Source organism: Dipodomys merriami, unplaced genomic scaffold (assembly GCF_024711535.1).
Source record: "Dipodomys merriami isolate MVZ:Mamm:240054 unplaced genomic scaffold, mDipMer1.0.p SCAF_490, whole genome shotgun sequence".
In the NCBI taxonomy this organism is placed as follows: domain Eukaryota; kingdom Metazoa; phylum Chordata; class Mammalia; order Rodentia; family Heteromyidae; genus Dipodomys; species Dipodomys merriami.
Window position 1 is genome coordinate 193,767 of NW_027206058.1, and position 11,057 is coordinate 204,823.

The following is an 11,057-nucleotide window of genomic DNA, read 5'->3' on the forward strand; positions in this document are numbered from 1 at the left end:
AGAAGATCAACATTTTAAAGCAGTACCTATTTAAGATAAAAGCCATTTTATTAATGTTAATGATTAGCATATCTAATCACTTAGCTACCTTCTTATATCTTTTACAAAAATTGTTGAAGCTTCACACCTCTTGTTTAAACTTCTGTAAAGAGATTAAAGGGTCAATATTAATACCATAAGAAGTACTTGATAAGCTATAAAATAGTATCCATGTGTTAGTCCTTATGTTCTGTTTCAAATAGTGAAATTTAATTCTTGACCAATAATGCTATATATCAAGTTGTATAACACTCTCAAAGAAGCTCAGCACTTATATAAGGAATCTACTCTCAAAAATGGATTTTTAAATTCTTTGTTTTGTATTTCTAGAGCTATGTTTTCATTGCTTATACCAATACCAGTTAGATATGTTGTATGGTCATTCTTTTAATTCATGGTTTTGCATTTTGCTCTTTGGAAAGTGTTTGATGATAAAGATACACTTTAAATTTAACATCAACAAACCTGTGCCTGTTTCATTTTCTACACAATTGAAATGTCAGGTAAGTGCTTTTCAGTTTTCCTTGGAATCAGAGTTCAGGAAGGGATCATTTAGATTCTTGCCTGGCGAAAATATCAGCAGTGGCAGTGGGCAGTGTTCCTAATCATGGCTACCATGGCAGATGTGGGTGGCAGCTCCAGCTGAGGTGTCTGCCCCTGGCACTGTGCCATCGGTGGCTTCTTGACACCAGTTCTGCAGATATGGAGACTCATTCTTGGTGTTGTGCCTCTTTTGCACCAAGAATATTCTTGGTGTGTTCTCTGGCTTTCCTGGATGTTTAGAGATGTTTGCATACATATTATAAAAAAAATTTAGCCTAGCAGAAGTAGAGAAAAATTATATAAGGAATCTTTACCTTTCAGCAGGCACACTTAAAAATAGTGCAAATTTTATTGTTTTCTTTGTTTACTGTTGCTATTAAAGAATTTAACAGTATTTTCACTTCAGTATAAGTCTCCAAGAAATAAAGACGTTTTCTTGTATAACTTTACTATTCTTCATCTTTTCTATTAAGTTAATAGCAGTTCTTTAATATTGTCATTTAAGCCTGTATTTCCTCGATTTTCTAAAAAAAAAAAAAAAAGAACCAAGCCTCTGCCTTTTTGTGTGTGTGATATTGGTGACAGAACTCAGGGACTTGTGCTCCTAGTGTTCCTCCACTTGAGTAATTCCTCCAAATGTGCTCAATTCTCAGCTGAGGTCTTGCAAGCATTTCTGTCTAGGCTGGTCCCAAACATGTGGTTTGCACAGGAAGTAGAAATAGCCATGAGGAAAGACACATGTGGATGTGTAGTTGTGTATATAGCTATTGAAGGTAAAATATTCTTACACAGAGGCATCCCCTCTAAAGTCTAGTCACCCAATGTAGACTTGTACATGGTATTTGTAAGCAAGTTTGGATGGGGATAGAGATAGTGGTATGGAATAAATTTCTAGGAAGAAATAATTCTGCAAAGGGCATGTTCAGGTAAGTGAACAACCTAAGAAAATTAGAGATTTGTGACAGTTTCTCAGCAATTGCAGGCTGTGAAGGAAATGGCCCAGCAAGGTAAGTGTGCTTACAGAAGCTATAGGCCAAGGTACTTTGAACAATGACTGGTTTGGTTTGTCACCAGAATGTTCCTGCAGGGGTAAGAGTACTGGCTTATTTCAGATTGCTCAGCCTCAGGTCATCCATGCTAGTCTCCTTGCCATCAGTATACTAGTTTCATTGTGTGCCATAAGAAAAACACTTTCTTTGATGCTTATCATGATCAGGACAATTGTGAGGGCCATAAGGTTTCAGACTATGACAATAAATGTATTCATTCATTCATTCATTTTTGATGTTTCAGTGTTGTTCTGCCATAGGTCTTGCTGTGCAAGCCACAGTTGAGTCATACCTCAAGACTTCCTACCAACAAATGAATGAAAGTATTACAGGTATGTATCCATCTGTTTATTTCAATGAGATCTTCTATGTTGTATGGTTTCCAACCTTGAATTGATGATTCAAAGAAATCGCCAAGACTGTATACTAAAAGAAAAAAAATTCTTTGGATGCTTGTATATGAGAGCAACAGTCAGCAGCTATGTTAAAGAGCCTTGTGTCCTGAGATGGGTTGCATAGTGTGTATGCCTTTTAAGTTATGCCTGTGTGTCCCTGTTTGTATGTCCTGAGGTTTGAACTGAGGTCCAAGGTGCTGTCCTGAATTTTCTTTTCAAGACTAGTTCTCCATCACTATAATCTTGCATTTGAAAATTAATGTTTGTTTGTCATGGGGCTTGAATTCTGGGTTGACGTCCCTCAGTTCTTCAGCTCAAAATTAACATTCTGTCCCTTGAGCCATAGCACCTGTTTTATGGTGGTTTAATGGAAGTAAGAGTTTCACGGACTTTCCTGCATAGACTGGCTTTGAACCATGATCCTCAGTTCTTAGCCTTCTGAATAGCTAGGATTACAGGCATGAGCCACTGGCATCCAGCTGGAAATTACTGGGTTTTTTAAACATAACAAATATTATTGACAAATAAACAATTGTGGCCTCATCAGAAGGAAGTCCAGTTGCTTTCCACCATTGTCCCATTCCTATAATCTTACCTTGGAAAGATGAGAACTGGAGAATCATGGTTTGAAGAAACTCCTAAAAACAAGTCCACAAAACTCCATCTGTAGTTAACGAATCAAAATACAGAATGGAGGCCTGATTCAGTTGGAAGAGTGTCAGCTTTGAGCAAGCAAACAAATCCTAAAAAACATGAGTTCATGTTCTTAGTTTAAGTGGTTGCAAAATATGTAGATGACATCCAGGCATACAGTCAAATAAATAGAAGATGATAGATCACACTTTCTTGTTGCAAGTTGATCCCACAAGGTAAAACAGCTCATAATACTGGATAAAATATAACTTTTAAATTATTAATTGGATTTGAAATGATACCCAATGCATACAATTCTTGCAGCTCCAAAAATAGCTCTTTGCACCCCCACAAATACCAGTTTTTGAAATCAGAGCCTTGCCCTTTCTTGCCTTTGCTTTCTCATCTAGCCAAGCTCTCTCTCTCTCTCTCTCTCTCTCTCTCTCTCTCTCTCTCTCTCTCTCTCTCTCTCTCTCTCTCTCTCTCTCTCTCTCTCTCTCTCTCTCTCTCTCTCTCTGTCTCTCATATAACTCTCATTCCATGAGATTCAATTCCCTTGTCTTCCAAAAAATTCAGCAATTTTAATTGTTCTGTTTCCATACATGAAAATAAGTTACATCAAGACTTAAAACCTTTAGCTTTGGGATATACCACTTGGGTTAGCTGGTGGCATACTCATCATTAGACATTTGCAGTCCTAAGAATGGTTGTTACATCTATTGGGGAAGCAGAGGAGGAGCACTGGAGGGCTGCTTAAGCATCTTGAAGACCAAAGAGTACCAGATGTTTAAAGGAAGCCTTGGTTCTCCATCAGGTACCAGAAGAGGAGTGCAGAAAAGTTCTGGTAACTGTTGATTTTGCTATTAACTTTCACAGAAAACGTACTCCAATTTTGATTCAGGTGACCACCCACAAATACACCATTGGTGTATTTTCCAGGCATGAAGTATAAATCCAGCAAAGCATGAAATCCCTTGTAATGACTAATTTAACAAGAGCCCATGACTTTTTGAGAAGATTGGACCTGGGGCCTAAACCCAGGACATAGAGCGAAGGGAAAGGAAAGGCACTGGGCAGAGTAGAGTGACTGTGGCATCCCAAAATGGTTGATTAAAAGTAACAGCAATTATTGTGCATTTCAGTCTATTCTACATAGGTGGGTTTCAATACTGTAGCTGGAACCACTTACAAGGAATGGGACAATGGTTGGAGGCAAAGCGGCTTCTTCATTATATTTGTCAAGAATATTTTTGCCATTTTTTTAAAGCAGTAATTTTCAGCTGGGTGCTAGTGGCTCATGCCTGTAATCCTAGCTACTCAGGAGGCTGAAAACTGAGGATCATGGTTCAAAGCCAGTCTGGGCAGGAAAGACCATGAGATTTTTAAGACTTTTTATGTATCTAATCAAGCCTATTTCCCATTTCACCCTGACAAAAGCAATGTGAAATGTGTAAAAAATATCAGTTTCAAACAAAACTCAATCGAGCAAGATACATTTGCAGTTTGAAAAGTTACAAGAAAAGTAGTGCCTTGTGGTAAAGTTTCTTACTCAACAATTTCAAATGTCTCAGTGTCTGTGTATAAAGAGATTATGGCAAGGCACGAGTGGCTCATGTCTTTAATCTTAACTATGAAGGAGGCTTCAGCTGAAGGGTAGTGCTCTACCATTTGAGCCATAGCGCCACTTCTGGTTTTCTGGTAGTTCATTGGAGATAAGTGTCTCACAGACTTTCCTGCCTGGGCTGGATTTGAACCACATCCCTTAGATCTCAGCATCCTGAGTAGCTAGGATTACAGACAACACCTGGCTAAAAGTACAATTTATTAAACATTGTCTATATTATTTTTTGTTGATTATGACATCAGTGGCAAAACATATAGTAATAAAAGTGGCAACTCTTGGGTCTGGGAAGGTGGCTCAGTGGTAGAGTGCTTGCCTTGCATGCATGAGGCCCTGGGATCGATTCCTCAGCACCACATAAGCAAAAAGAAAAAAGCTGGAAGTCGCACTATGGCTGTAGTGGTAGAGCGCTAGCCTTGAGCTGAAGAGCTGAGGGACAACGCCCAGGCCCAGAGTTCAGGCCCCACGACTGGACCCCCCCCCCCAAAAAAAAAGTGGCAACTCTGCAAAAATCATAACAAACTACATAACAAACTCCATTAACAATTATGATAGAAATAGGTCAGAGAGAACTAGATGATTTAAAAGGTCCTTTTTCTAATTCTAAAATCATATGATTTAAACAATGATTCATATTAAATACTTATGTGGTAAGCACTGTGAAAGATACAAACCAAATGTTACTGAACTACTGAGTCAAGGAATTAAATTCTACAGAAGGTATATAGGTTCAATTTTATAAGAGTACCTCACAAAATCCAGTTAAACTGCTTACTATATCAGACTGTGGTCTATATATCTATCAAATAAAGAAAAGACAAAAGGCTGTGTGAAAGTAGTTCATGCCTATAATCCTAGCTACCCAGGAAGCTGAGATCTATAGATCATGGTTTGAAACCAGTCTAGGCAAGAAAGCCCAAGAGTTTCTTATTTCCAATTAACTACCAAAAAAGCCAGTAGTGGGGTTGTGGCTCAAGTTGTAGACTACTAACCTTGAGTAAAATGTCTCAGGGACAGTGCCTAACCCTAAATTCAAGGCCTAGGGTCAAAATCAAACAAGGAAAGAAAAGACAAAGGGACTTCTGAAAGACACATCAGAAATTACTACTAGCTGCTATTAATATGTATGTGGCAGAAACTACATTCTTTCTTCACAAATAAAGAACCAGTGAGTGGGGCTGGGAAGGTGGCTCAGTAGTAGAGTGCTTGCTTTGCATGCATGAGGCCCTGGGTTTGATTTCTCAGCACCACATAAGCAGAAATAGTTGGAAGTGGGGCTGTGGCTCAAGTGGTAGAGCACTAGCCTTGAGCAGAAGAGCTGAGGGACAGTGCCAGTTCAGGCCCCACAACCAACAAAAACAAACAAATAAATAATGAGGTTTGGGGGTATGGATAAATGACAGAGCATAGTATACACAAGATCCTGAGTTCAATATTCACCACAAGTGCAAAAAAGTGGGGAAGGAGAAAGAAAAAACCATATGACATAGTAATTTACAAATGTCCATTAGCATGTAAGAAGAGAAACAGCCAGGCCCCAGTGGCTCACACCTGTAATCCTAGCTAAGGATCATGGTTCAAAGCCAGCAGGGGCAGAAACGTCCCTGAGACACTTATCTCCAATTAACCACTCAAGAAAACAGAAGTGTTGCTGTGACTCAGAGGTAGAGTGCTAGCCTTGAGAAAAAAAAATGCTCAGGGACAGCACCCAGGCCCTGAGTTCATGCCCCGCAATAGACAAAAATTTAAAAAGAAAAAAAAATCACATTATTTATCAATTTAAGGTAACTCTAATATTTTGTTCCAGCTTCATTCCATTACTCCCTGTCCATTCGCTCACCTCTCATAATACTAAAGTAGTTAGCACTGGATCTTCTTTGGTATTAGTTTTTTTCCTTGTTTGCTTGAAATCCATCCAAATCGTTTTCATTTTCTCTACACAGTCATTCTCCCTTTTTTTTTCAGGTTGTAAATAATTCTAAATAGTTGCTCCTTCTCAATTCCTTGATCTCTTCAAATAATTCTTGCTTTGTAGGTTACTTTAATGTCCACTGTGTTTCTTTGGATCTTTATATCAATAAGCTCTACTGATGTCTCAATGAAGTTCATTGATTCAGCTTCCATTTTTGTGATCGAACTTCAATAATAATACTCACATCTTGGAATCAGAAATGGTCTCAAGATGGGTTTCTGACATTGGGGGCCTAATTTAGGTAAGTCTAACTATAGTGAAGATCCTGCAGCAAGTAATCCACTAGTAATCCACAATATACAGCAGGACCACAGATAATTAAATTATCATGCAAAGCTGTTTGAGATGAAGTGCCATTTGAAACCAAACAGTTAGAGAATGAAGTAGAAAAGCAACTCACCATTATTGCATTATCTTTGCCAAAAAACTAAATATTACTAAACAATTTGCAAAAACAATCTCAGGGATTCAGGAACACAGCTCAAGACAGACAAAAAGTCAGGTAGTAGTAACTTAAATCTATAGTCCTAGCTACTCAGGAGGCTGAACCTTGAAGGAAAAGTCTTCAATTAACCGGCAAAAAGCCAGAATTAAAGGTGAGGCTTAAGTAGTAGAGTGTCCAGCTATGAGCAAGCAAGCCAAAGAAGAGTGAGAAGCTCTAATTTCAAGCCTCAGTACTAGAAGATACTCAGAAAACTCAGAGAATTTCCATGGTGGCTTTTAAAGAATCTCTTGTATCCTGTAACCCTAGAACATACAAGTTCAAGAACCAGACTCTAATTACGCTGAACACTGAATTATCTTTAATGGTGAGTCTAACCAAGTTTCTCCTAAAAAGTTTCAATTTGGAGATAATTAGGAAATAAAGGACCTTGGTTGAGAGCTTTCAGAATTACATAAACCTAAAAATTGTGAACCCCAAGTATCTCCAAAATAATTTTTACCCATCCCTCCTCTTTGAAGTAACTAGCCTTCTACTGCTCAAAGATTTATTCATGACTACAAGAAGCAGCTGACTTATGAGTATTTCCAAAATCCACCTGCACTGCTGCCATTAAAAACTTACTCAAGGGCTAGGAAGTTGGCTCAGTGGTAGAGCACTTGCTTTGCATGCCTGAGGCCCTGGGTTCGATTCCTCAGCACCACATAAGCAAAAAAAAAAAAAAGAAAAAAAGAAAAAAGAAAAAACCTGGAAGTGGCTCTGTGACTCAAGTGGTAGAGTGCTAGCCTTGAGCTGAAGAGCTGAGGGACAGTGCCCAAGCCCAGAGTTCAGGCCCCACGACCGGACCCCCCCAAAAAACTAACTCAAATCTCAGTTTCTACAGGAGAAATGCACAGCTGACACTAGAGATAACAACATATATAACAAAAGATTTGCCTGCTTTTTTTTTTTTGGTCATGGGGATTGAAGTCCGGGCTTCATCACTATCCCTCAGCTCTTCAGCTCAAGGATAACGCTCTACCACTTGAGCCACAGCACCACTTCTGATTTTCTAGTGGTTTGTTGGAGATAAGAGTCTTACGAACTTTCCTGCTCCAGCTGGCTTTGAACCTCAACCCTCAGATCTAGCCTGCTGAGTAGCTAGATTACAGGAGTGAACCATCAGTGCCAGGCATGAGTACATTTCTTTTTTTTTCTGATTTTTTTTAATTTAATTTTATTTTATTTGAGAACATACTGTACAGAGAGGCTACAATTACATGGGCAGGATAATGCATATATTTCTTATCAAGCATTGCAGCCTCCTCCTCTGTTTACCCTTCACCTCCCTTCCCAGCCTCCCCCCTACCCCCACCCAATTATACCCCCCCCACACCGACATTGTAAAGTTGCTTTTGACATGACATTTTGTACTTCTCATTGTTGCAACAGGTCCACCTGAATCCTTAAACGACTTGTTTGTCCCCATCTCCTCCACATGTTATATTGACATCAAATATAGTGAAAGCGGGGGTTACACTGTGGGGGAAGGACATACAAAGCAACAAAGAAATAATCTTATAAATGCGTTAGAAACACATCCATGAAAGAAACGAAAACATTAAAATATATATTTAAGGGTTCATTTTCCTAACATCACATTATCTGACCTTTTCCGCTTGACTCATACCTATACTAGATATTGCAAATAAGGGAAACCATGGGACCTATGCTTCTTTGGGCCTGGCTTACTTCACTTAATATAATTTTTTCCAAACCTTTCAATTTCCTAACAAATGGGGAAATGTCATTCTTTCTGATGGAGGCATAGAATTCCATTGTGTATATATACCACATTTTCTTGATCCATTCATCTACTGAGGGGCATCTGGGTTGGTTCCATATCTTAGCTATGGTAAATGATGCTGCAATAAACATAGTTGTGCTGGTAGCTTTAGTGTGGTCTTGTTTGTAAACATTTGGGTAAATGCCCAAAAGTGGGATTGCTGGATCATAGGGGCGTTCTACGTGAAGTCTTTTGAGGAACCTCCATACTGCTTTCCAAAGTGGTTGAACAAGTTTACATTCCCACCAAAAATGAAGTAAGGTTCCTTACTGTCCACATCCCCTCCAGCATCTGTTGTTGTTAGAGTTCTTGATTTTTGCTGTTCTAACTGGAGTGAGGTGATATATCAATGTTGTTTTGATTTGCATTTCTTTTATGGCTAGGGATGTTGAACATTTCTTCATGTGTCTATTGGCCATCCTTCTTTCTTCTTCAGAGAAGCTTCTCTTTAAGTCTTTCGCCCACTTATTTATTGGGCAGTTGTTTCTTTGAGGATTTGTTGTTGGGTGGTTTAATTTTTTGAGTTCCAAGTATGTTTTAGATATGAGACCCTTGTCCGTTGTATGGCTAGTAAAGATCTTCTCCCAATCGGTAGGCTTTCTATTGATCTTGCTAGCTATGTCATTTGCCCTGCAGAAGCTCTGCAATCTTATGCAATCCCATTTGTCCAACCTTTCTTTGATTTGTTGTGCTTCTGGGTCTCTATTCAGAAAATTTTGGCCTGAGCCAAGGAGACCTAGGGTTTCTCCTATTCCATCCTGTAATGTTTTCAGAGTGTCTGCTTTGAGTTCAAGGTCTTTGATCCATTTGGAGTTGATTCTGGTGCAGGGTGATATATAAGGATCTAGCTTTAGTTTTCTACATGTAGTTAACCAATTTTGCCAGCACCATTTAATGAAGAGGCTGTCTTTCTTCCATTCTATTGTTTTAGCTTCCTTATCGAAGATTAGATGGCTATAGGTCTGTAGGTTCATTTCTGGGTTTTCAATTCTATTCCATTGGTCCTGAGGTCTGTTCTTATGCCAGTAGCAAGCTGTTTTGATTACTATGGCTTTATAGTAGAGTTTGAAATTTGGTATTATTATTCCTCCAGCAGTGTTCTTTCCGTTGAGGAGCGTTTTTGCTATTCGGGGTCTTTTATTGTTCCATATGAATTTTTGGATTGCCTCTTCTATTTCCTTGAAGAATGAGGGTGGAATTTTGATAGGTATCGCGTTGAATTTGTAGATAGCCTTGGGAAGTATTGCCATTTTCACGATGTTAATCTTGCCAATCCAGGAGCATGGGAGGTTTTGCCATTTTTTAAGTTCTGTGTTGATTTCCTTTTTCAAGATTTTAAAGTTTTCATCATAGAGGTCCTTCACTTCTTTGGTTAAGTTAATTCCTAGGTATTTTATTTTTTGTGGGGCTATTACGAATGGAGTTGCTTTCCTAATTTCAGCCACACTTTTCTCATTGTTGGCATATAGAAAAGCCATTGATTTTGGGGGGTTAATTTTATAACCTGCTACTTTGCCAAAGTTTTGAATCAGCTTGAGTAATTTGGGAGTGGAGTCTATGGGATTCTTTAAATACAAGATCATGTCATCTGCAAAGAGGGAGAGTTTTATTTCTTCTTTCCCTATTTGGATCCCCTTTATGTCTGCATCTTGTCTTATTGCTGTAGCTAGGCATTCTAATACTAGATTGAAGAGAAGTGGAGAGAGTGGGCATCCTTGTCTTGTTCCTGAGTTAAGAGGAAATGGCTTTAGTTTTTCAACATTGAGTATAATGCTGGCTGTAGGTTTGTCATATACAGCCTTTATTGTATTGAGGAATGATCCATGGATTCCTAATTTTTCCAGAACCTTCATCATAAGGGGGTGTTGGAACTTGTCAAATGCTTTTTCTGCATCTATTGAGATAACCAAGTGGTTCTTATTCTTGCTCCTGTTGATGTGATGAATAATATTAATTGATTTGCGTATATTGAACCAGCTTTGCATCCCTGAAATGATTCCTGTTTGATCATGGTGTATGATTTTTTAGATGAATTGTTGAAGTCGATTGGCCAAAATTTTGTTGAGACGTTTTGCATCAATGTTCATCAAAGAAATGGGTCTATAGTTCTCTTTCTTTGATGAGTCCCTGCCTGGTTTTGGGATGAGGGTTATGATGGCTTCATAGAATGTGTTCGGTAGTGAGCTTTCTCTTTCAATTTCATTGAAGAGTTGGAGGAGTATTGGTGTGAGCTCTGCTTTGAAGGCCTTGTAAAATTCCGCTGTAAAACCATCTGGTCCTGGACTTTTCTTAGCTGGGAGGTCTCTTATTGCTGTTTCTATTTCAATGTTTGATATGGGCCTGTTAAGCTGGTATAACTCATCTTGGTTTAGTTTTGGCATGTCAATATTTGCTAGGAAAAGGTCCATTTCTGTCAAGTTCTCAAACTTATTAGCATAACGTTTTGAGAAGTTTTCCCTTATAATGTTCTGAATCTTGGTTGTTTCCGTGGTGATGTTTCCATTCTCATCTCTGAGTTTATTAATTTGGGTGTGTTCT